Genomic DNA, 23,277 nt, shown 5'->3' on the forward strand with positions numbered 1-23,277 from the left:
GGAGAGGACATGGGCAGTTGGCCGGCCTGCCTGCTGATTGAACTCCTGGTCGAGGGTACAATTTGCATATTATCTTTTTATTATATAGGATATACACTGAGTGGCCAGATTATTATGCGTTCAGAGATCATAATAATCTGGCCACTCAGTGTGTAATTACAAATCTAAAGTGTTGTCAAAATATATTTCTTTTGTTGTTTACTTGCATATTTATCAAATATTTGATTCTATAATAGTCTCCTCTAGAATATTCTGAATATTTAATATTAACTGAAGTAGTATTACTAAATTAAATAAGTCTTCGTAGTATTCTTTAAAATGTTCTGGCTTTTTACTACTCCTAGAACTTTCTCTTGTCCTATAAACCTTAAGCATGTTGTTTTAACTTATGACTTTTAGTTTATTCTCACAGCCCCTCTCACATTTTATCAAAAACCTTGCTAGTTTTTCGACACACTGAATTATGGCCCAGAGACTAAAAAACTCTTGCAAAGTATTTGCAGTTCTCTGATTATTATTTTATCATATGTTTATTGTTCACTGATTTACACTGAGTGGCCAGATTATTATGATCTCTGAATTATTAAGAACTTCTTAATAATACTGGAGTGGGACTTTATCATCAATGATCTAAGGAAATCTTCAGAATTATATTTGGGGCTGTTCATAGATTTATAGAGATCCAGCCAGATTAAAGACTAATGGGAAGAAATATAATATTTGCTTTATATTTTACCTCTTCTTGCCTCTCCTGGGTTTTCTGTCACCCCCAACTTTTGTGTTAGGCTAAGCATTCTTAAGTCCCCTGTTATAACCTTCTTCTACAGTATATGATTCAACTTTATCTTGAGCTCAGGAAAATCACCATGTAAAGTCAGAACAGAAGGACACAAGATCAAGGGCAGTGCCTACGTACTAGAGGCAGCAAGAACTTTGCCTGTTTCCACGTTTGTCCCACTACAATCTATTGCCTACACAGAACTGAGAATGAGAATGAGGCTAAAAAAAATAAATCAGATCATAATATTCTGCTTTCCTAATGGCTTTCCATTGTACATAAAATACACAGTCCTGACAATGATCTATACAGGCCTTGAAGATCTAGCCCCTGGCTGCATATCTGAGCCCTGCTCCCACTTCTCTCTCCCTCTGTCACTACGTTCTAGCTAAGCTTTTTTTTTTCTTTTTCTAGTTCTCAGCACACCAAGTGTCTGCACCACCATAGGACCTTTAAATGTGCATTTTCCTCTGGCTTCAGCACTTTCCCTGGGTGGTCAAATGATAAGATCTTTCATTAGCACTTGTATAGGCTGTCGATAAATATTTGTTAAATGAGTAAAGGAAGAAGGTGGTAAATATTAGGTTTAGACATATATCAATTCATTCAGCTAGTACGTTGAGATCATCTATTATGTTCTGGGTATTGGTGACACAAAGATGAACACAAGACAAGTTACAGCCTTACTTTCCTCTCTTTTCAGTAGAAAAAGGATTGTTGTTTTAGATGAGTGCAGAAACCTTAAAATAGCAACTTTAGCACAGAATTGCTAAATCAAAAATTAAATTAATGTGGAAACAATTTAACAATAAAGCTTAAATTTAAAGATCCTTCCTCATTGTGTAATCTAATTTTGTTCTCTTAGTGAGTTTTTCCAGATGCAGTTACTCACATGTTTTCTTCTTTCCGGAGACTCCTGTGACTATCCTCAAGTCTGATATAAAATCATAAGGTGTGGCTGAGTGGTTGAGCTTCAATCCATGAATCAGGAGATCATGGTTCAATTCCGAATCAGGGCACATGCCTGGGTTGCAGGCTCAATTCCCAGTAGGGGGCATGCAGGAGGCAGCCAATCAATTATTCTCTCTCATCATTGACGTTTCTATCTCTCTCTCCCTCTCCCTTCCTCTTTCTGAAATCGATAAAAAAAATATTTTAAAACATAAGGTTTTTATGATCTTTGATACATGTTTGCATATGTAAGTATATAAAAATAATTTTTTATGATATATATTTTTCCTTGAATTTTGGATTTTATTCTATCTGAATTATGTTTGAAATGGACAAGTAATATAGTCGAAGATCAATTAAATAAAAAAAATCCAAAGTAAAACTTATCTAAGAATTAGACATGGTGAATTCAGGAGAATGTGGTAAAAGAGATTTTTAGAAGGCAAAGAAGAAAGAGGTTTCATGCTGAATGACCTAAGCCTTCAAAAGTAAAGTAGAGCTGAAACCGGTTTGGCTCAGTGGATAGAGCGTCGGTCTGCGGACTGAAGGGTCCCAGGTTCGATTCCAGTCAAGGGCATGTGCATTGGTTGCGGGCACATCCCCGGTGGGGGGTGTGCAGGAGGCAGCTGGTCGATGTTTCTCTATCATCGATGTTTCTGGCTCTCTGTCCCTCTCCTTTCCTCTCTGTAAAAAGTCAATAAAATATATATTTTTAAAAAAAGTAAAGTAGAACACATCTTCTGTTGAATTAAGATCTGAGGGCCTGAGCTTGTGGGGGCATTTTGGAGAATCACAATGGAGAAAGTGAGAATAATTTAGGAAAACACCAAAGTGATCAAGTGGAAATTTGCAGTAATCTCAATCAAAAGGGTTTTATACAACTTTAGGATAAATAAAGAAAAAAAAACCCGATAGTGTTCTGGGTTTGAAGATAACTAATAGAAATGGCAATTGGGCAGAAAAGTCAGGGACCCTCAGGAAAGTAGAGAATTACATAATAAGCTCCCATGTTCTCATCATCCATCCTCAATAATGATCTCCTCATGGCTGATCTTGTTTTATTTATACCTTCACACTCCTCCCCCAGATGTTAGGTTATTTTGATATCATATTATTTTATTTGGATTTTAGTATGTGTCTCTTAAAAGGGCGCTTTTTAAAAACTATATTGCACCTGAAAAATTAACAATAATTCTTAATACAAATATTCACTCCATGTTCAAGTGACTCCAATTGCCTCATAATTTTTTATAGTTGTCTTATTCAATGCAGAATCCAACCAGAATTGGTCTCTTACGTTGCTTCAAACTTATAGTTCTCCCTGCAACTCTTTGTTTCTTTGTAATTGTTTGCTGAAGAAGCTAGAAGCAGGAGAGGAGATCAAATATGCAGCCAGGGGGGCTAGATCTTGTAGGGCAAGCATGTCAAACTCGCAGCCCACAGGCTGCATGCGGCCCACAACGAACATTTTTGCGGCCCAGCCAATATAACGGTATATAAAAAAACATTTTAATAAAAATTTCGTAACTTAATTTTTACAATATCCTGTTATACATAATTATTAATAATGAACTACAACATTTGCTAATGACTGATTACTATAATCGTGTTGCATTCATTTCCCTTATGTGCCTTATGCTCAGGCGCACCATTTCTCTCACTAATACCAGCAGCGAATATTTTAGCAGCCTATTGCCACGTCATTAGTCTTGGACTGACTTGTTTGGTGTGCGCAACAGGAAATATTTTGCTTTCGGAGAACAAGAAAAGTAGGTTTATTTGTGTTACGTTTATTCATTTATGCAGTTATGCAGTGTCTGGTAATTCAATGTTCAAGAAAATATATTAATTTTTATTAAAATGTTCTTTTATTTTATGTTAACAATTACTCGTTTATTTCAGCCCTTTGTATTCAGTATGTCTCTATCGAAATAAACCTACGTTTCTATGAAAATTGAAGCTTTCGTTTTGTTGTGGCCCACATAAACTTAAACCTTGTTTATTTGGCCCGTATTAGCCTTTGAGTTTGACATGCTTGTTGTAGGGCTTTATAGACCATTATAAGACCTTTGGGTTTTAAATGCAATGGAAAGCTATTAGGAATGTAGAATACTGTGATCTCAATGTTTTCATTCTTTCTGGCTATGGTGTGGACAATGGATTGTGTGGGCAGGAGTGGAAACAGGCAGACTCATTGCCATCTCCCGCACTTAGGCACTACCCTTAGTCTTGTGTCCCCAAGTTATGACTTCACATGAAGATTATGCTGTTTTTCAAGATAATCAATGACTAGATTGGGTGTAGACATATTCTACAAAAAGCTCTCTTTGAGAGAAGAGACAACCTTCTCTTTGGGATTCTTAATAATGAACACGAGTGAACATACTGCAGATTAATCTGGGCACAGCAGAGAATAAGCCCTCGCTTGCTCTGAAGTGCTCCCCTCTGTGCAGAGACAAAGTGGACCTCGGCCAGACTCACAGTGTGAACTGAATCCCACTGTTAGCAGCTTGCAGCACAAGCACCACTGAGTCCGCTTGAGTTGGCAGCACTAAAAGAAACTCAGTCCTTGTTATAATTATGAAAGCCAAATGCCCCATCCTGTTTCTTCCAACTTCCACTTCCAAATAAAGTGAATATTCTTATTCTATTGAGCGCCGCAAATAGAACTCAAAGATGTGATAAAATACACCTTCCAAAGAGAATTAATTTGGAAGCTTTGGGGTTAGCGTGCTGCCAATAATATCTGAAATGTAAGTGGCAGGAAAGCACCTTTCCTAACTCAGGAAAATAAAACTTTATTTTATCCTTCTGAATTTTATTTGTCTGTTTAAAAAGATTCAGGTTTTCAATGTGCTCTAGAAGGCACAATACTTTTTGTCACCATAAGTTATTTTGTATAAAGTTATTTCCTGTTTATCAGTTCCTTCAGAACCTGGTTTGCATAGTCACAATGAGAAGCCAAATGATGGACTGGCTGAATAGACTTCCCTGGCAGACTGCTCGGTTTTAAACCTCAACTCTGTCCCTTTCTGACATGTGCAACCTTAGGCAAGTTACTTAGCCTCTCTCAGTCCAAGTTTCTGCCTCCAAAAAGTGGATATAATGTAGGACTATGTCATAGGCTTGTAATGAGGACTAAAGAAGTTAATATCTGGCTGGGCTGGCGTAGTTCAGTGGTTGAGCATTGACCTATGAACCAGGAGGTCACTATTCCATTCCTGGTCAGGGCACATGCCCGGGTTGTGGGCTCCATTCCCAGTGTGGGCATGAGGGAGGCAGCTGATCAACGATTCACTCTCATCATTGAGGTTTCTCTCTCTCTCTCTCTCTCTCTCTCTCTCTCTCTCTCTCTCTCTCAAATCAATAAAAATGTATTTTTTTAAAAGAAGTTAATATCTGTAATCCAATAATCTTGATTTTTGAACACTCCACAGCTTTAAAATGCTGTTGAGGTTATGATTCCTTTTTAAAAATTTTAATTGTTTAAATACATATTTCAATGGTTTTGGTATATTCACAAAGTTGTGCAACCATGCCCTGAATGGGTAGCTCAGTTGGTTAGAGTGTCAGCCCGATCTGCCAAGTTTGCCAGTTCAATCCCTGGTCAGGGCACACACAAGAATCAACCAATGAATACATCAATAAGTGGAACAACAAAACCTATATCGCCTCTCCTCTTCTCTCTTTCTCTCTCTCTCCCCCCTTCTCTCTCTAAAATAAATCAATACATTAAAAAAATTTTTTTAAAAAAGGTTGTGCAACTGTCACCAGTATCTAATGCCAGAGCATTTTCAACACTGCCCAAAGAAACTATACATACTACCAGTCACTCCCCACTCCCTGACAACCACTAATCTACTCTTGGTCTCTATAAATTTGTCTGTTCTGGGTATTCCGTGTAAATGGAATAATAGAATATGTGGTCTATTGTGTCTGATTTCTTTCACTTAGAATAATATTTTCAAGTTTCATCCATTTCATAGCTCGTATCAGTACTTTATTTGTTTTTATGGCTAAATAATATTTATTGTGTGAACATAACACATTTTGTTTATCCATTTACCAGATGATGGACATTTGGGGCTATTAGGAATAATGTTGTTATGAATATTTACTTACAAGTTTTTATATAAACATAAGTTTTCAATTCTCTTGGGTAAATACCAAAGAGTGGGATTGCGATAACATTTGATAACTCTATTTTTAACTTTTGAGAAACCGCCAAACTTGTTTTCCAAGTTGGTTACACCATTTTATATTCCTACCAGCAATGTATGAGGATTCCAACGTCTCCACATTTTTGCCAACACTTGTTATTGTTTATCTTTTTTATTATAGCCATACTAGTGGGTGTGAACTGGTATCTTCTGTGGTTTTGATTTGCAATTTTGATAATGACTAATGATGTTAAGCATCTTTCCATGTGCTTATTGGCCATTTGTATATATTCTTTGGAGAAACGTTTATTCAAGTCCATGGCCAATTTAGAAATTGAGTTATTTGTGTGTTTTTTTATTGTGGGGATGTAGATACTCTTTATACACTTTGGATACAAGTCTCTTACAAATATATGATTTGCAAATATTTTCTCCCATTCTGTGAGTTGTCTTTTTACTTTCTTTATGGTGTCCTTTGAAGCCCAAATGTTTTTATTGCTGAGAAAACCCGTCTCCCTCCCCTGTTCGGCCTTGTCTTCACAGCACACACCACCTCAGACTGCTACATATTTAACTTGTGATCTGGTCTCCTCCCATGAGACCATAACCTCCAAGGGTAGGGATCATTGTCTGCTTTGATCATTGAAATATCCCCAGTACCCAGAATAGTGTTTGGCGTGCAGTAGGTGTTCAATATGTGTTTGTTGAATGATCACATGAGGGACCCATCTTTGCCAAGGCTGGGCAGCAAACAGCCTCCCTCCTAACTGACAAGTACGTCCTCCTTCAAGTCCCAGCTCAAACACAACTTTTCTTTGAAGCTTTTTCTGTTCCTCTTCCAAGACATTATCATGGGATTTGCCATGTTTTATTGTTATTGTTATAGCATCTTCCCCAGTCGGTTGTTAAACTGAGTTCTGGGAGGGGGAGGAGCATGCTTTATTTATCACTGTATCACTGGGGCCTGACTCAGTGCCTGGGAAGCAACACTCATCCGGGAACACGGTGACCGACCGGTTCTGGAATTTTAGCCATGAGTGGTTATGGCACTTTGGAAGTTTGTTTCCCATCTGTTGCCTTCTTGTTTACCCTCCCATTATCAACGTGTTTGGGACTGTGATTGTCATCTTCACGTTAAAATGAGAAGGACACAGTACAGGGAAGTTAAATTACTTTCTAAAATTACATAGGGAATACAAGTCTAGGCTATGAAGAAAAGTTTAGAGCGCTGATGTTCAGTCATCAGTGTTCTAAAGTAATGTGCTCTTTCCTGAGGTTGCTCCTGTAAGGTGCTCATTAACGAATCAAGTCCATGCTCTTTCCTACTATAAGGCAACTAGTCCTTAGGTGAAAGGAAAACTGACAAATTCTACAGAAAACCCTAGGAGAACGCCTACTGTCCTTTTAAGCCCCCCTTTAACCTGGTGTCAAAGCTAACTTAGAGAGTCCTTTGTTTCCTTCAGCTCCCGTTCCCTCTGCTCCTTTGACAACACATTCCAGCAGGGGGAGCCTCCAGTGTTTTACAACTAGGTACCCATTACCACTGTGCCTTCACTTCCTCCCTCCCCACTATCCCAAAGACTCAAGTTTGGGCCTAATTCTGCTGCCAACTCATTGAACAGGCCTGGCTTTCCCTAAGGTCACATTAAGAGCTAGTAGGGTTTGAAAAACCTGAAAAGAGAGACTGTATTTTATCACTCCTCTCCATATTCCATTAAGGGGGTGATACTTAAATATACCACATGAAGTATAGAGCATAATTTTTATTTTATTTTATTTTTTCTTTATTGATTAAGGTATTACATATGTGTCCTTATCTCCCCATGGCCCCCCACCCCCACCCCACTCATGCCCTCATCCCCCTGGTGTCTGTGTCCATTAGGCTTGTATGCATGCATACAAATCCTTTGGTTGATCTCTCCCCTTTACCACTACCCTCCCCTACCTTCCCTCTGAGGTTTGACGATCTGATGGATGCTTCTCTGTCTCTGGATCTGTTTTTGTTCATCAGTTTATGTTGTTCATTATATTCCACAAATGAGTGAGATCTTGTGACATTTATCTTTCTCCGACTGGCTTATTTCGCTTAGCATAATGCTCTCCAGTTCCATCCATGCTGTTGCAAATGGTACGAATTCCTTCTTTTATACAGCAGCGTAGTATTCTATTGTGTAGAGGTACGACCATTTTCTAACCCACTCATCTGCTGATGGGCACCTAGGCTGTTTCCAAATCTTAGCTATGTTAAATTGTGCTGCTATGAACATAGGGGTGCATATATCCTTTCTGATTGGTGTTTCTAGCTTCTTGGGATATATTCCTAGAAGTGGGATCACTGGGTCAAATGAGAGTTCCATTTTTAGTTTTGTGAGGAAACTCCATACTGTTCTCCACAGTGGCTGCACCAGTCTGCATTCCCTCCAGCAGTGCACAAGGGTTCCTTTTTCTCCACATCCTCGCCAGCACTTGTCATTTTTTGATTTGTTGATGATTGCCATTCTGACAGGTGTGAGATGGTACTGCATTGTCATTTTGATTTGTATCTCTCGGATGATTAGTGACTTTGAGCATGTTTTCCTATGTCTCTTGGCCTTCCTTATGTCCTCTTTTGAAAAGTATCTAGTTAGGTCCATTGCCTTTTTTATTAGGTTGTTTATCTTTCTTTTGTTAAGTTGTATGAGTTCCCTGTAAATGTTGGAGATTAAACCCTTATCGGTGATATAGAGCATAATTTTTTAATGCTTGATTTGCAATATAGTTAGAGATAGTGACTGATGATGATTAAATTACAACAACCATGCTCACCCCTCCCTCCCGCCCCAAAAGATATAGCACATTCAATTCATCTCAAAGGATGACACAAGGCTATTTATATATATATATTTTTTTCATTTATCAGGCCAAATTCTTAAAAATATCTCAAAATCTACAATATGGACCCAGAACTTAATCTTATTCTAAATCTAGTGATTCATCTAAGAATTGAATGCTGATTGTGGCAAATGGTTGGCTTGCCTGTGCTTTTGGTTATTTAGGCAACATCTAAACATTGACAAAGAACACATTGTGGAGTGCTGCTAAAAGATACATTTAGCTTGAAATAAGCATTTTTAAAAAGCAATTATTTAAAATATTAAATTAAAAACTGAAAAAAGGGGTGGAAAATATTGAGTATCTTCTACAAGCTGGCTAGGATGTAGACATTAGTAGTAACCTGATAACAATTTCATTTATAAAAATTAATTCATGCCATAGCCAGTTTGGCTCAATGGATAGAGCATCGGCCTGCGGACTGAAGGGTCACGGGTTCGATTCTGGTCAAGGGCACATGCTAGGGTTGCGGGATTGATCCCCAGTGTGGGGCATGCAGGAGGCAGCCAATCAATGATTCTCTCTCATCATTGATGTTTCTATCTCTCTCTCCCTCTCTCTTCCTCTCTGAAATCAATAAAAAATATATATTTTTTAAAAAGTTAATTCAGGCAGACTAAGAATTTAAATATAAAAGGTAAGCCCTAGCTGGTTTAGATCGGTGGATAGAAAGTCGGCCCACAGCCTGAAGGGTCTCAGGTTCAATTCAGGTCAAGGGCACGTACCTCCGTTGCAGGCTCTATACCAGGCCCTGGTCAGGGTGCATGCAGGAGGAAACCAATTTGATGTTTGTCTTTCACATCAAAGTTTCTCTCTCTCTGTCTCTCTCCCTCCCAAGAAAATACACACACACATACATACATACATACATACATACATAAGGTAAAACTCAAAAGTTTGAGAAGAAAATGTCTTTATGTCTCTGGAATAGGGAAGTGTTTCTTAAAGGAGATATAAAAAGTTTAACCCATTAGGTAAACACTGATAATTGTATTACATTCTAATTAAGAACTTCTGGTTATCAAAAGAAACCACTGACCTTCAATAATAAAAAATAAATACATAAATAAGAATGGGAGGGGTGGAGAAACCACTATAAAAATAAGAAGATAAGGCACAAACTGAAGAAGAAACTTAATGCTTATATAAAAAACAGAGAATTACTATTTAGAATATTAAAAATTACTCCTAAAACAACTAATCAGAAAAGAGACAAAAATCCAATAGCAAGTGTGTGTATGTGGGGGGTGGGGGGGGGCGTTAAACAGAAATTTTGCAGAAAAGTATCTTTATTTTCTAATTTTTCAATCATAAGCATATGTTGCTTTTACAAGATAAAACAACACTTAACATTTACCTTTAGTTTTTTAAAAAAATGTCTTTGTAATTTTTCTCAGGTGGATAAAAAATATGTTTAGCTGTCATGAAAGCAAAGAAAGAGGAAAATATCAGAACAAAGAAGTTATATCAAGCAAAGCAGATCCTTGTATATTCCTGCGGCAAGTGGGTTGAGTATCATGGGTGGTGTTACACCATTCCGCCATAGCAGTAAACCTGAAGGACTTAAGTCGGTATTTCAGTAGGGAGGTGACTGAGTCCTACAATCAGCAGCAGTATAGAAGTAGAGCAAGACAGGGAAGAGAGCTGATTAAGCTTGGGTGCATTTTCATGCAGATGACCCCCGTGGGAGATGGGGCTCCATCCTGTGGAATTCTGGGAAACTGTGCAGAGGAATTGCCCTAACCAGGTAGGTGATGTTGCTGTGATTTTTAGTCACCAAGTCCTTTCAGTCACTGGTTGAGAGGTGCTTGGGGGGGGAGAGTGGAGACAGCAAACTCCCCAGCACTTCTAACCTCCCCTGCCCTCAGGCTGCTCAGGAAGACAGAAAACACCCTCAGGTGAAGCATTGCAGTGTCTGCAGATGGAAGCCTCCGTCCCACCTGCATGCTCCTCTGCCCAACTTCAGGCACAGCCCCACTGTCACAGCTCGTAACACCCTAATGCCTAGACCTCTTGTGCTCTCAAATACTGTTTTAAATTACCTTTCCCCTTGAGTGCCCACATAATAATATGAAGGTATAAGCCTCCTCTGGGGAAGGAAGGGGATAGGGATAAAAAGAAAAAAGGGAATTAAGATTACAATTTGCTTCAAGTGGTCTGTGCTGAACAGTGTTAGGTGTTGTGAAAATGGAGGAAAAAAAAGGTGTAAGTCATAAATTCTGGTCCACAGAGTTTACAAGAGAATACTTATTATATACACATGAAACAGTTAAATGGAAATAAAGAATATATATAATTAAGTGTCAGTGATACAGATGATAATGCTGAGGAAAGAGGCATTTCTGTGTTTAAAAATAGGTCATACAACCAAGTCCTAGACCAGACCAGAGGATTATATGACAGATGAAAAGGAGGGTGTTCTTAATGATAAGCCCGGCATGAGCAAAAATGTAATAACAGGTGTGCCGAATGCTTTCCCGTCATCTCTCTAGATTCCCCTTCACTCTGCTCTATCCTGCTGTGTGCCAGAAAGGCTGGCCTTTAAGGCTTCCTTGAAATCGGACTTCTAGCAACTTCCTCTGGTAGAGTGTCACTTGAGGTCAAAGAGAAGGAGAGGGAGTTTGGGGTATTTCTGTTTCAGCTCCCTTCTTGCAAGGTCACCCCAAGACAGCTGCTTTCTTTTATCAGGGCTTAATTATAGTCAGCAGGCCTCTCCTCTCTCCTCTCTCCTTTCTCCTCTCTCCTCTCTCCTCGCTAGATCTGGGAACTGCTCTCTTTCTAGCCTAGGTGTACTGCACTGTTCCTTGTAGTGTTTCCTAGAACCTGTCCTCACCTTTGTTGAATTCTCCTTAAATTGCTCCTTAAATGTCCTGGGAGTTCTCTGCCTGCAGCCAGACTGACAGGGTGACAATGGGCTCCCCCAGAGGACGGAAAACTAAAATGTTTGGCGGAGCTTGAGGAAAATGTTCATGGAGAGAAGTAGAGGCAGGTAAGACGGACATTGCTTTTTTGTTTTTCATACACACACACACACACACACACACACACACACACACATTTTTTTATTGATTTCAGAAAGGAAGGGAAAGGGAGAGAGAGAGATCAATGATGAGAGAGAATCATTGATTGGCTGCTTCCTGCACGCTCCTACTGGGGATAGAGCCCGCAACCCGGGCATGGGCCCTTGACTGGAATCGAACCTGGGACCCTTCAGTCCTCAGGCTGAAGCTCTATCCACTCAGCCAAACCAGCTAAAGCTATGTTTTTCTAAAGAAAATGGTACTCCAGACTTGAGGATAATATTCCGAATGAAGTTGAAAAACTGAACTGACATGTAAATGGCTGCTTGCCAGTGAACATGTGGCAAAGGCGATTATGTATCTTCTATCACAAGCTTTCCTTGGCCTCACCTGTTCCCTATGTAAAGGAAGGTACCTTTGTGTGGAACCTCAAGCAGGCGGGCCCATACTCAATTACCCTTGAGGTTTCTATGATTCAAGTCTCAGCTGCTGAAAAGTAGCATCTGAAACCTTCCAAATAAGCTGAACAACAGGCTATTCTACTCTATAATCCAGTTTTGCCTCTGAGGAAATGGAAAGTTTTTCTTACTAGTTTTGTTTTCTAGAAAAAGAAATGTAATTATAACAATTTCTCTTTTTCTTTAAAACAATCTCTCTCTCTCTCTCTCTCTCTCTCTCTCTCTCTCTCTCTCTTTTTGTTTAGTTAATCTTCACCTGAGGATATTTTTCTCATTGATTTTTTAGAGACAGTGGAAGGAAGGAAGAGAGAGAGAGAGAGAGAGAGAGAGAGAAACATCGACACGAGAGATACACATCCTTGGTTGCCTCTCACACGTGCCCCAACCAGGCCGGAGATCGAACCTGCAACCCAGGTACGTGCCCTTGACCAGGAATCAAACCCAAGACCCTTCCGTGTGTGGCCAATGCTCTAACCACTTAGCAACACTGGCCAGGGCCAATTTCTCTTTTTTAATGCTGGCTTATAAACTCCCAAAGAGAATCACTTACAAAGAGAATCTGAAAAATTGAGCCTCTTTCTGTACCATTTGTACAAGGATCATGGGTTCATGAGTTCTAGGTTGTGCTGAGTACAGTCAGCAACCATTTAGGTAAAAGAATTACATCATCTTCAAAAGGTTGCAACATGATAACCTCAAAGCATTGTCTTAGAGCCTCTGTGCAAACAGGTCAAGGCCCAGTGAAGCCAATTCACATACCTTCTCTGCTACTTCCCTGGTTGTTAGTGTGCTCAGACGCAGGGAAACGTCCTAGGACTGGAAATCTACCTCCATGACTGGAGGGCAGGGAAAGGCAGAAGATAGAGGCTGGCCACTCCAACAAGGTACTTCGTAGAGTTTATTACAGGAAACTAACATATAAGGCACGACTTGGGAGGCTGCGAGACAAAGTGGATCCCTGAAGTACTTACTAGACACCAGAGAATTACATGGGATAAGGTGGGGGGTAGTCATGGGCACTAGTATTTGAATGCTATAGGAAATTGCATGTTTAACCAGTTCAGGACAACGGCCTGTTCCAGGATCCAGCTTGGAGCAGGAGGCAGGGGAGGGGTTTATGTCAGAATGGACATCAACTGCGATCTTTGAGGTGGTTTTCTGGAAGCACTCCTGATCTCCGATTTGGTCCCAGGACAGCTCCCTGGGGAGGACAACCGTCATGCCATGGAACAGTCTCTCCTCCACACTCGATTATCTCTTTCAAGCAGTGGCTTTCATCAGCTGGTCTCTTCATGGCTCCTGACTGCCATGCCTTCTTTCTCCACTGACCCAGTGAAAGAGCAGTCCTAAAGTGCTAATTAGGAAGGAAGGAAGGAAAGCCTGCAAGCCGGGGCAGGCCACTGTGCTGGTTCCAAAATTTGGAAGCAGCACATTTTGTTTGTCAGAGACAAATATTATCCTTTTTGCAACTGGAAATTCCAACCCTATAGTGAGATTGTTTTGCTGGATCGGTGGTCATCAGTGACTCAGTCATTCTTCCACCATCATATATGTGACTTCCTCCTTCAAATAACCTCATAGTCGTCAATGAAAAGAAGACTTGAACCTTTGTAGATTTAGGAAAAGAGGTTTTATATATATTGATTTCAGAGAGAGGAAAGGAGAGGGAGAGAGAGATAGAAACTCCAATGGTGAGAGAGAATCATCGATCACTGCCTGGGCCCATCCGAGGACCTTACTCGAGAGCAGAGTTCCAAGAAGACTTGAAACAGTGCTCTAACGTTAGGAAAGTGAGGGGATGCTCAGATATACAGGAGGACAAAGAAAAATACAACTATGCACCAGCGATTTTAGTTAGTTAGATTCAAAGGTGAACAGTTTTACATCAGGTGGAGAGAATATCCAGATAAGGTTGGGTCATCAAGCACCTGGAGGTGGGAGTGTGGGAAGAGTCTGGAAGCAATTATTTTTAAATTTTTATCAGAATGTGTGAAGAACAGCCTCTGCCTTCTATAACTTTTTATGTTTTTTATTGGAACTGTTGGAAAGTGTACAGTGGCTAGCCCCACCGAAGGCCGTGGTGAGGAATGTATTGTGTTCCCTGGGGTGATGATCAAGTTGGAGCAGCAGCTGAGACAGCCTTTCCTCTCTGAGTCCTAGACGGCTGCTAAGATCTAAGTCATTACTGCCAAAAAGAAAGAAGGAAGAGCTGGGCTGGTGTGGCTCAGCATCGACCCAGGAACCAAGAAGTCGCAGGTTAGATTCCCAGTCAGGGCTCATGCCTGGGTTGCGGGCTCCATCCCCAGTGGGGGATGTGCAGGAGGCAGCTGATGGATGATGTTCCTCTCTCATCGATATTTCTCTCTCTCTTGTCATCTTCCTTCCTCTCTCTCTAAAAGTAAATAAAAACCTTAAAAAAAAAAAAAAGGAAGAAAAGAGAGCTACCTCCCAGCTGAATCAATTCCCTTTAGGCAGCCATCCCCAAAGTCCCATGAAACACTGTACTTAAATCTCATGGACAGAATTGAGTCTGTCAGGGAGGATGAAAAACAATCTATTATCTAGGTACATAGTCACCTCCCGAAAGCACTGGAGTTCTTTTATTAATGAAGAAGCAAAAAGATACTGTTTAAGCAGTTAGCAGTATCTGCAATGATGCATTTATTTTAATTTAAAAAATCAAATAATAAACTTTTCAGAGATAGATTCCATTAGAAGAATGTGAAGATGATATCAGAAAGCTAATGCCAAATGTAATATTTATAATATCTTTTTTAAAAAATACTCATCTGAGGATTATTTTTTTCCACTGATTTTTAGAGAGAGTGGAAGGGAAAAACAAAGAGAGAAACATCGATGTGAGAGAGACACATTGGTTGCCTCCCACACACACGTGACCAGGGGATTGAATCTACAACCCAGGTACATACCCTTGACCCAGAATCAAACACATGACCCTTTGGTTCTCAGGCTGATGCTTTAACCACTGAACAACACTGGCCAGGGCTAGATCTTTATCTTAATGAAACATCATGCATTTAAATTTATTTTTGGAATTGAGACACAATTGTATTTTGTTTCACTGTGCCAGTTTCTACCATGCATAGGGATATAATTTTGTTCAGAAATGTATTACACAGATTTCAAACATAGAGATTGGAAAACAAAGTTCCTCTCCATGTGTTTTATTGATAACTGAAGTCACAGCACTTCTGGAGTGTGGTAGGGACGGAGACAAATTGCTCTCGAGAGAATTCCACTCCCCACATATGCAGCCTGAAAGCTGCACCACGTCTAGGCAACCTCATGGGAAGCGGAAAGCGTTTGACTCGGGCAGGGTGGAACAGCAAAAGTGAACTGTTAAAAATGGAAAAACAACCACCACCTCCGATTAAATGATAAATTAAAAAAAAACTCACCAACACTAGTAATTTTCAAAAGAATTTTGTGTACAAACTGAACTAGCAGTGGCCATACGAAGGACACCTTCTCTTTTAGCTCCATCCACCCACCTAGGCCCAAACTCTAATCACTCTAAACAAGAACAATACAATATACCAGTTATGGAAACATATCCTCAAGTATAGTCCTCTAGTCTAGCTCATAGATGCACCCTTCTCCTTCCACTCGACATTTAAACTCAAATTCTGTCTTCTATAGATATTCTGGAGAGAACTAGCCATTGTTAGGTCTGATCAAATAATCGAATCGATACTCCCTCCCTTGGGAAACTGACCTTTTGCAACCAACATTCCCTTTCGTTTGAACCACATTCCATTTACTAAGACCAGTAACTTTCCCCTCCGGACTTGCCCAGTACCCGGACCCACCCAGAGAATTCCCTGCTGAAAAAGCCCACCTAGAGTCCTCTAAAACATCTGATTCCCAGGCCCCTTTTTGCTGAAGCCATTTTGGGGCTCCTGAGTATTTATTAAACGGCTGTTGTATACCAAGTACTGTGCTCCTACTTTCTATTTAAGAAGCTCTCAGACAAATGAAAGAGGAGATAACTAATTAAAATGCTTACTGATAAGTGCTACCTTAGGGGCAAAAATAGGTTGTAATAACCTTGGTTGGTGCGGCTCAGTGATAGGGCATCAGCCCGCACAGGGAAGGGTTGCAGGTTCAATTCCTGGGCCTGGTCAGGGCTTGTGCAGAAGGCAACCAATTGTGTCTCTCTCACATCGGTGTGTCTCTCTCTCTCTGGCTTCACCTTCCACTCTCTCTAAAAATAAATGGGAAAAAATATCCTCAGGTGAGAATTAACAACAAAAAGTTTGCAATATAAGCGTATGTAGGAGGCATTAACGCAGGATAGAGGGGTACTGTAACCAGGAAGGACTTCCTGATGAAAACCGTATCTAAATTGGTATTGGATGCTGAGTAGGAGTTAGCCATGTAAAGAGGAAGAAAGCACAGCAATTACAAAGGGCAGAAAGAAATTAGGGAAATACAAATATTTCAAAGGGAGAGTGAAAAGAGGTCAGCAAAGAAATGTTTAGAGATACCTATGTCAGATTGCTAGTGAGGGTAATGGATGAAAGAACCGTCCAAAACTAACTAAAATAGCATAAGCGGGGCCACTGGGCCAAGGCCAGAAAAAACAAGTTTGTAGTGGGGCAGAAGGCAGGAAGTGGTTGTTGTTAAGGGAAGCTGAAGCATCACACTGAAGGGTGGCTGTGGAGAACCATGATAAGACAGGAGAGGAATGGGAAGGAAGGTTAGCTGCAGGCCAGTGACTCTGACCTGGACAGGGAGGGGTGGTGTTGAGGCTCTTTAAGGAAGTTTTCATAGATAGGCAGCTGTCCAGAGGACTGCCTTCTAGTTGCAAACTTTGCCTCCAAGGCAAATGAAGATAAAATTGTTCTCTTCATTAATCTTTCCAAATCTCTCCATAGGCCACATCTGAAATTCTTTTGGCTATTATAAAGTCTTTTATTCCAGGACTAGAGGCCCGATGCATGAAGATTCATGCAAGAATGGGCCTTCCTTCACCTGGCTGCTGGCACCACCTTCGCTCTGGCCGGAGCCGCCTTTCCCCTCCAGCCTGGAGCCTCCCATGCTGCCCAGAGGCCCAGAGCGGCTAGGGTGGTGCGGAAGCCTGCGTCGTCACTATGGCGATGACACAAGCATCCCGCCCCGCTCCCGGCCACTTGGCGCCCATGTATGCAAATTAACCCACCATCTTTGTTGGGTTGATTTGCATACTCACTCCTGATTGGCTGGTGGGTTTTGTGAAGGTACAGTCAATTGGCATGTTACTCTTTCATTAGGTAGATTAGGGGTAAAGACTTAAAATGCAATTGTTGACTGAGGTTAAAACAGTGCAATTTATTCAGACCAAAGTACAACAATGTGCCAATAGATATCAGATCATTTCCAGTTTTAATTTATGGGATTTTAGGGAAAGGAAGGAGTTTTTAATGGAAGATCCTTACTTATTAAGGGCCTGTCCTGTTGAGTCTCAAATGGAGACACAGAGCAATGAATAAAAGCTAACAGATACTCTTAGTCAGATTTAGAAAATATGTGTTTTTTCCTTTCAGTTGAGGTTGTAAAGGAGAAAAAAAGTTTTTTTCAACCCTCCTAAAGTCCCTGGCTGGGTCTGAAATTTAAACTAACAAAGACAGATTATCAGGAGAAAAATATACAAATTTTATTAAATTTTTACATGTACATGGGAACTTTCACAAGAGAATGAAGACCCAAAGAAGTGACCAGAGCAGGAAGCTTTTATACCTTTCAGACAAAGAAAGAAATTTGTGAAGAATTGATAAGACAAAGGTGTTTGGGCTAGGGTAAGTGGCAAAGAAGTATCTAGGAAGACAAGGGTTAGTGTAATAAGGTTTGTTTATACAGCCTTCTCAGCCCTAAATTCCCTCTCATGATAAGAATGTCTTTCTTACTGGTACAGGGGGAGTACCTTCTACCTAGGAGTTTTATGGCCTATTTGGGGGAAAGGGGAGAGGTGGTGGGAGGGGAGATAGTGACATTCCTCTTTCTGTCATCAAATTCCTTCAGTTGAACATATTCAATATGCCAAGCTGTCATATTTTGGGGTAGCATATCTTGAACCACATCAAGGTATAGCTTGTTTTGTAAGATATATATTTTAAAAAATAATTATTTGAGAGCATTGTTGTGGATATATCATTTTTTAGGGAGACACCCCCCCCCCTCCTAGTTTATCATTAGCTTTGAGAATTTCACTTACTTTTCAGAAAATTTATCTGACTCCTCTCTCCCAACAAATAGCTCTACATTGGTGTACTTTACATGTTCCTCCTCCCCTGGCCACTCTATGCATACTGTTAGGTCTGATCAGATAATTGAATCGATACCCCTTCCCTGGAACTGACCTTTAGAGCACGTCATACCCGACATTCCCATTCGCTTAGACCACATTCCACTTGCTAAGACCATATTCCACTTGCTGACCATTACCTTTCCCCTCCAGACTTTCCATCCATAGAGTTCCATGCCAAAAAAAGGCGGCCTAGAGTCCTGTAAAACCGATGATTCCCCATCCCTGGGTGCTGGTGCCATTTTGGGGTTCAGCCCGTTGGGTCTCCAGATGACCTAATAAATTTATAATCCTTATCACTTTAGGCCTATCTATTTCTCATACCTGTCTCCTCTATTAGATATTAAGTCTCTATCAGAGCAGGGATTTCAGTTTTGTTCACTGTGTATTTCCCGGTTCTTTGCTCAGGGTCTGGCATATAGTAGATGCTCAATAAATATTCTTGAACAAATAATTAATAGCAATATGGAAACATGGTGTATATTTCTTCAATGTAGTTAGTAACTACAAGTATTCTATTGTTTGCATAAGTCAATTAGCAGAGAAAAAGATCTGCTCCATAAACATATTTTTAGGAAACACTGCATACCTGACTAAAAAGAGTTCAGATTATAAAAAAAAAAAAAAGAATTCTATTAGAACATGGTCTTATGAAATATACATTGTAGTATATCATGCTTCCAGACAACTTTCATATTTTGTGTGTGTGCACTTTAAAACTGGTGTTGCTTTATTTTTTCTAAGGACGTTTGCATTACATTTGCAAAATATGCTCTGACGAGAAATATTTTAAAATATTAAGAATTATTTATGTCTACTTCTGCTATGTAAAAAACAAGTGGTTTTCTTTTTTTAGAAATGAAATTTCAAATGGAAGTAGTCACTTTTGGGTTTTTACATAAGATGCTATTGTAAAAAAAAAGCTATTTTCTAGCATAATACAAACCTATGTGTTAATATTCATAAATGTACTTCAGATTGAATTTATTCTGAACTAGACTCCTAGGGTTGTAGAAGCTGGAGGTTGCTTTAACAAAAGACACATGTAGGGGAATACCCTCTTGTAAAATGTTTTCTTTGCTTTCTCTTCATCTCTGCCCTCCCACACGCCATTGACTTTATTGAAGAGTTCCTTTACTTCAATATCACTTTTACTTTCATGTTTGTAGCAGAGAATGCTTAGGTCAATACACTGCTTCCTTAAGTTTATAACCTGGGGTATATATAAACATGAGCTGTTTGGCATGTCCTTTGTGGAGCATGTGGAGACAATGATATAGGAGTAAACATAGAAGCCTTTTTTCCCTTTCTGGTGTATTTGTTTTGTTTCTGAAAGGCATAAACCCTAAGAACACCATGCGCATGAGGAAACCTGGTGGATGTACAAATAAAGTACATTTTGCATGGACAGTAAAATGAAGAAACTGAACAACTCCAGAGGTATTTGCGCAGTAACCTATCCAAAAATGTGTTTTGAGGACTTGGCTAGGCCCCGGCAGGCCACATCAGGGCAGGACAACCCTGCCCGTCCCTGGAGACTCCCGCGGCCCGGGAGCGAGCGGGGCGACCGGAACGCGGGGCGGCCCCCTAGAACCACACTTCCCAGAGTGCCGTGCGCCGCCCGGGGCGCTCTCCTCGCCCCGCCCCCGGCCCCGCTCCGGGGGCTGAGGCGGAGGAGCCGGGCTCCGGCGCGGGGGGTGCGCGCGTCAGGCTGGCTGTGCGCGGCTGGTGCCTCGCAGCTGCGGGGACCCGGTGGCGCGGCTGCGGTCTCGGCGAGGCCAGAAGGAAGCGAACGGAGGGCAGAGCCGAGGACCGAGGTAACTGGGCGCTCGCTCCCCTCGCTCCCCGCGCCTTTGTGCGCGCCCCGCGCCCTTGCCGAGCCGGCTCGCCCCAGCTGCAAACCCTAACGCCGCCCTGGCTCGGGCATCGGGCGCCGCCAGCCCCGCGAGCAGTCACCGAACTCCACAGCCCGAGGCTCTGGGCCCGTGAAAGCCGCACGCTTCCTGGCGTCCTCCTTGGCGGGAGGAACGGGGTCGCGTTCCCCGAGGGGAGCCCCAGCCTCGGCGCTGTCCGCGTCGCCGGCCGCCCCCGGCGCGCTCCTGCCGGTCTTGCGGAGGCAGAGAGCCAGGCAGGTGCCTGCGGGGTCCGGGGAGCGCGGGCTGCGCTGGCGAGGGGTCGGGGCGGGCGCCAGGCGCCCGGGGAACCGCTGTGGGGGCGGAGCGGGGGGGCTGTCTCCCGGCCCTGCAGTTCGGGGACTCGCAGCCGGCTGGGGGCTTAGCGGCCTGGCCGGGACTTGCCCCCGGGGCAGGTGGCCTGTCCCGGGCCAGCGGGTCCTGCCTGGGGCGGGGGCGAGACTTGCCCCTGGGCGGCCCGCGGCGCGGCCTCAGTGCTGGCAGAGGGGGCTTCTGCCCGCAACAGGTGTCCCTCCCGCCGTGGCCTGACACCTCTGGGTGTGACACCGGACACGGCAGCCTTTTCCACGCACGCGGCCGCTCAGTGCGGAGTTGTTTGCCCGCGGCGATGCCAGCCAGCGCTTGCCTTTCCTCTGGGTCCCGGGCTTCGTTATCAGCGTGCGGGTTTCTGCGGGAGCCTGACGCGGCTGCACGGTTGGAGTGTTGTAGCCTGCGGCTCGCCCTCCCCTGGGTTTGCACACTCCCAGGCGCCTGGGTTTGCAAAGCCTTTTCTGTATTTTCCCACCAGGCAGTGTTGAAGCAGGTGACTTTTTGTAGAAAATTGAACTTTTCTCCTTTTTCATCTGTTTCAATAGCATCACCGCCTCTAGCCCTTTTCCCTGTGCTAGTGTGGGGGCTAAAATATATCCATTCTTTTCTCCCATCTTTTTAAGTTCTTCTGCGCTGGGCTCCTTGTCAAATTAACAATGACATGAAAGGAGAAAAATCAGAGTTTTTCATATATGTGCTTGAGGAATTCACACGAGCGCGGACATTCCAAAGACAGCCAGGCAACATTGGGTATGTAAGACATTTTGGACAAAGGAAAAAGGGGGCGGGGAATGGGCTACTTACAGGTGGCTGGAGAGCAGAACATACAGGGCAGGGAAGTCCTTGCTAGGCAACTCAGAAGCAGTGCGGCATTGTGGGGGGTATCTAGCCCACAGGCGTCCGCCTGAAGGCCCCCGCCCTTTTTTTTTTTAAAACCATACATAATTCAATTTAGGTTAAGGCGACGTTGTAAGATATCCTTCCTGAAGCAGATTTCTCTGTCTGAATGTGTTGGGCAGGAAAAGGGGCAGGGTCAAAGGTTCCAGGTCTTGTTTTCTTAATAAACAGCTTAAAATCAACATCCCTGAAAAGCAGCTTCAGGGAGGCAAAGCTTTGGTTCTCTTCACTAATGTCACCACTTTGGAAGAAATCCTTGGGAAAAGGTTTTTGAAAAAACTTGGGCTGAGAAGTATTTTATCAGCTGGTTGTACCTTTTCTTTCTTTCTTGTATTGCTTTTGTTAACATAAGAACCATTCAGATCTGTAGAGAATTTTTATGAGTTTAATTGAGCCAACTTGATGACAGTTACCTGGAAGCAAAATCTCAATGGATTGAGAAAATGCTCTGGAAAGTGGCAGTTTTACCCCTTATTTTACTCATCAGAATCAAAGGGGAAGACATACAGGGGTTACATGAAATTCATTGGTGATAGATTAGTGCGGGGGCAGGGGGGGGGGAGTGGGAGAGCTCTCTGGGAGTGGGTAAAAAGTAAACCAAAGAGACTCATACTTCTTTTACATAGGTGGGTAGAGGAAAGTGACGTTAACAATTAACATGATAATAATAACTATGAGGGGATTTGTGGTCTCTGCTCTGGAGAGGTGGTTGTGCTTTGAGGGATCCAGAAAAAATAAAAAGGAAAATTTTTTTTATATTCCAAAGGCATGTTATCACACATGTTATCTTAGGTGCAAAAAGATGACAGGCGCAGTTACGGTGAAAATGACCTTTGGCAGGGGAAAATGCCGCCGTGGAACATGACTACCCACCATGAACTGCTTTTCGTTAGAAAGTGTTCACTTCAGACTGTACTATGTGGTTACGTTCTGTCTCTGAGTTTGTAACATCGCTGAGCTTGTCAGGTTTAGTATGTGGTGCCCTCCCCGTCCCCTGTTTCCTTCCATCCACACTTTTCTCCTTATAAGTTGATAGTTGTTCAGCTCTTGGTGTTCTTCATCCTCACTCTGCGAGGAAATCCTCTTCCCCCATCTCCCTCATGTCTTGACCCTGCCAGAGGGTAGACGGGTGAGCAGAGGACCTTTGCTTGGCAGTGGGGTTTTTCATTGGCTGTTGCTTTTCCTCTTTTTACAGCCACCCGGATTAGTTCAGTCAACCCATGACCCACTTCAAATTTTTAGTCACTTTATAGATTGCCTTTAAGATACCAAGTAGTATGAATCCTATCTAATAAAGAGGGAATATGCTAATTGACCATCATGCCCTCACAAAGATGGTGGTGCCCACCGCCAATAAGGAGGGAATATGCTAATTGACTGCCACGCCCTCAAATATGGCGGCACCCACAGCCACAAGATGGCGGTGCCCAGTCCCCTGAGCCCTGCTGGGGTGGCAGGCATGGGACACGGCCGGGCTCACCCCCAGGCAGGTCCGGCGGCTCCACATGCCTGCCTCTGGAGTCCCCCGTCCCCTCAGCCCCCCAGCCGTCCAGGGCTGGCCCGAGGCACAGACAAGCCTAGGATGCCGGCTGCCCAGCTGCCCAGGGCTGCCCGAG

General features: G+C 42.3%; 1 protein-coding gene across 2 annotated transcripts in view; it reads left to right on the forward strand.

The window, feature by feature from the left end:
* Window positions 1-20,193: 20,193 nt before the first annotated feature.
* Window positions 20,194-23,277, forward strand: part of KLHL8 (kelch like family member 8) — a 40,234-nt gene continuing 37,150 nt past the window's right edge. The window contains exons 1-2 of one of the 2 annotated variants that reach the window (XM_079774833.1): window positions 20,194-20,359; window positions 21,388-21,514. The gene's annotated coding sequence lies outside the window, so the exon portion shown is untranslated. The remainder of the gene's footprint in view (window positions 20,360-21,387; window positions 21,515-23,277) is intronic. The other variant, XM_079774832.1, reaches the window with a different exon arrangement.

This window comes from Cnephaeus nilssonii (assembly GCF_951640355.1).
Source record: "Cnephaeus nilssonii genome assembly, chromosome: 1".
In the NCBI taxonomy this organism is placed as follows: Eukaryota; Metazoa; Chordata; class Mammalia; order Chiroptera; family Vespertilionidae; genus Cnephaeus; species Cnephaeus nilssonii.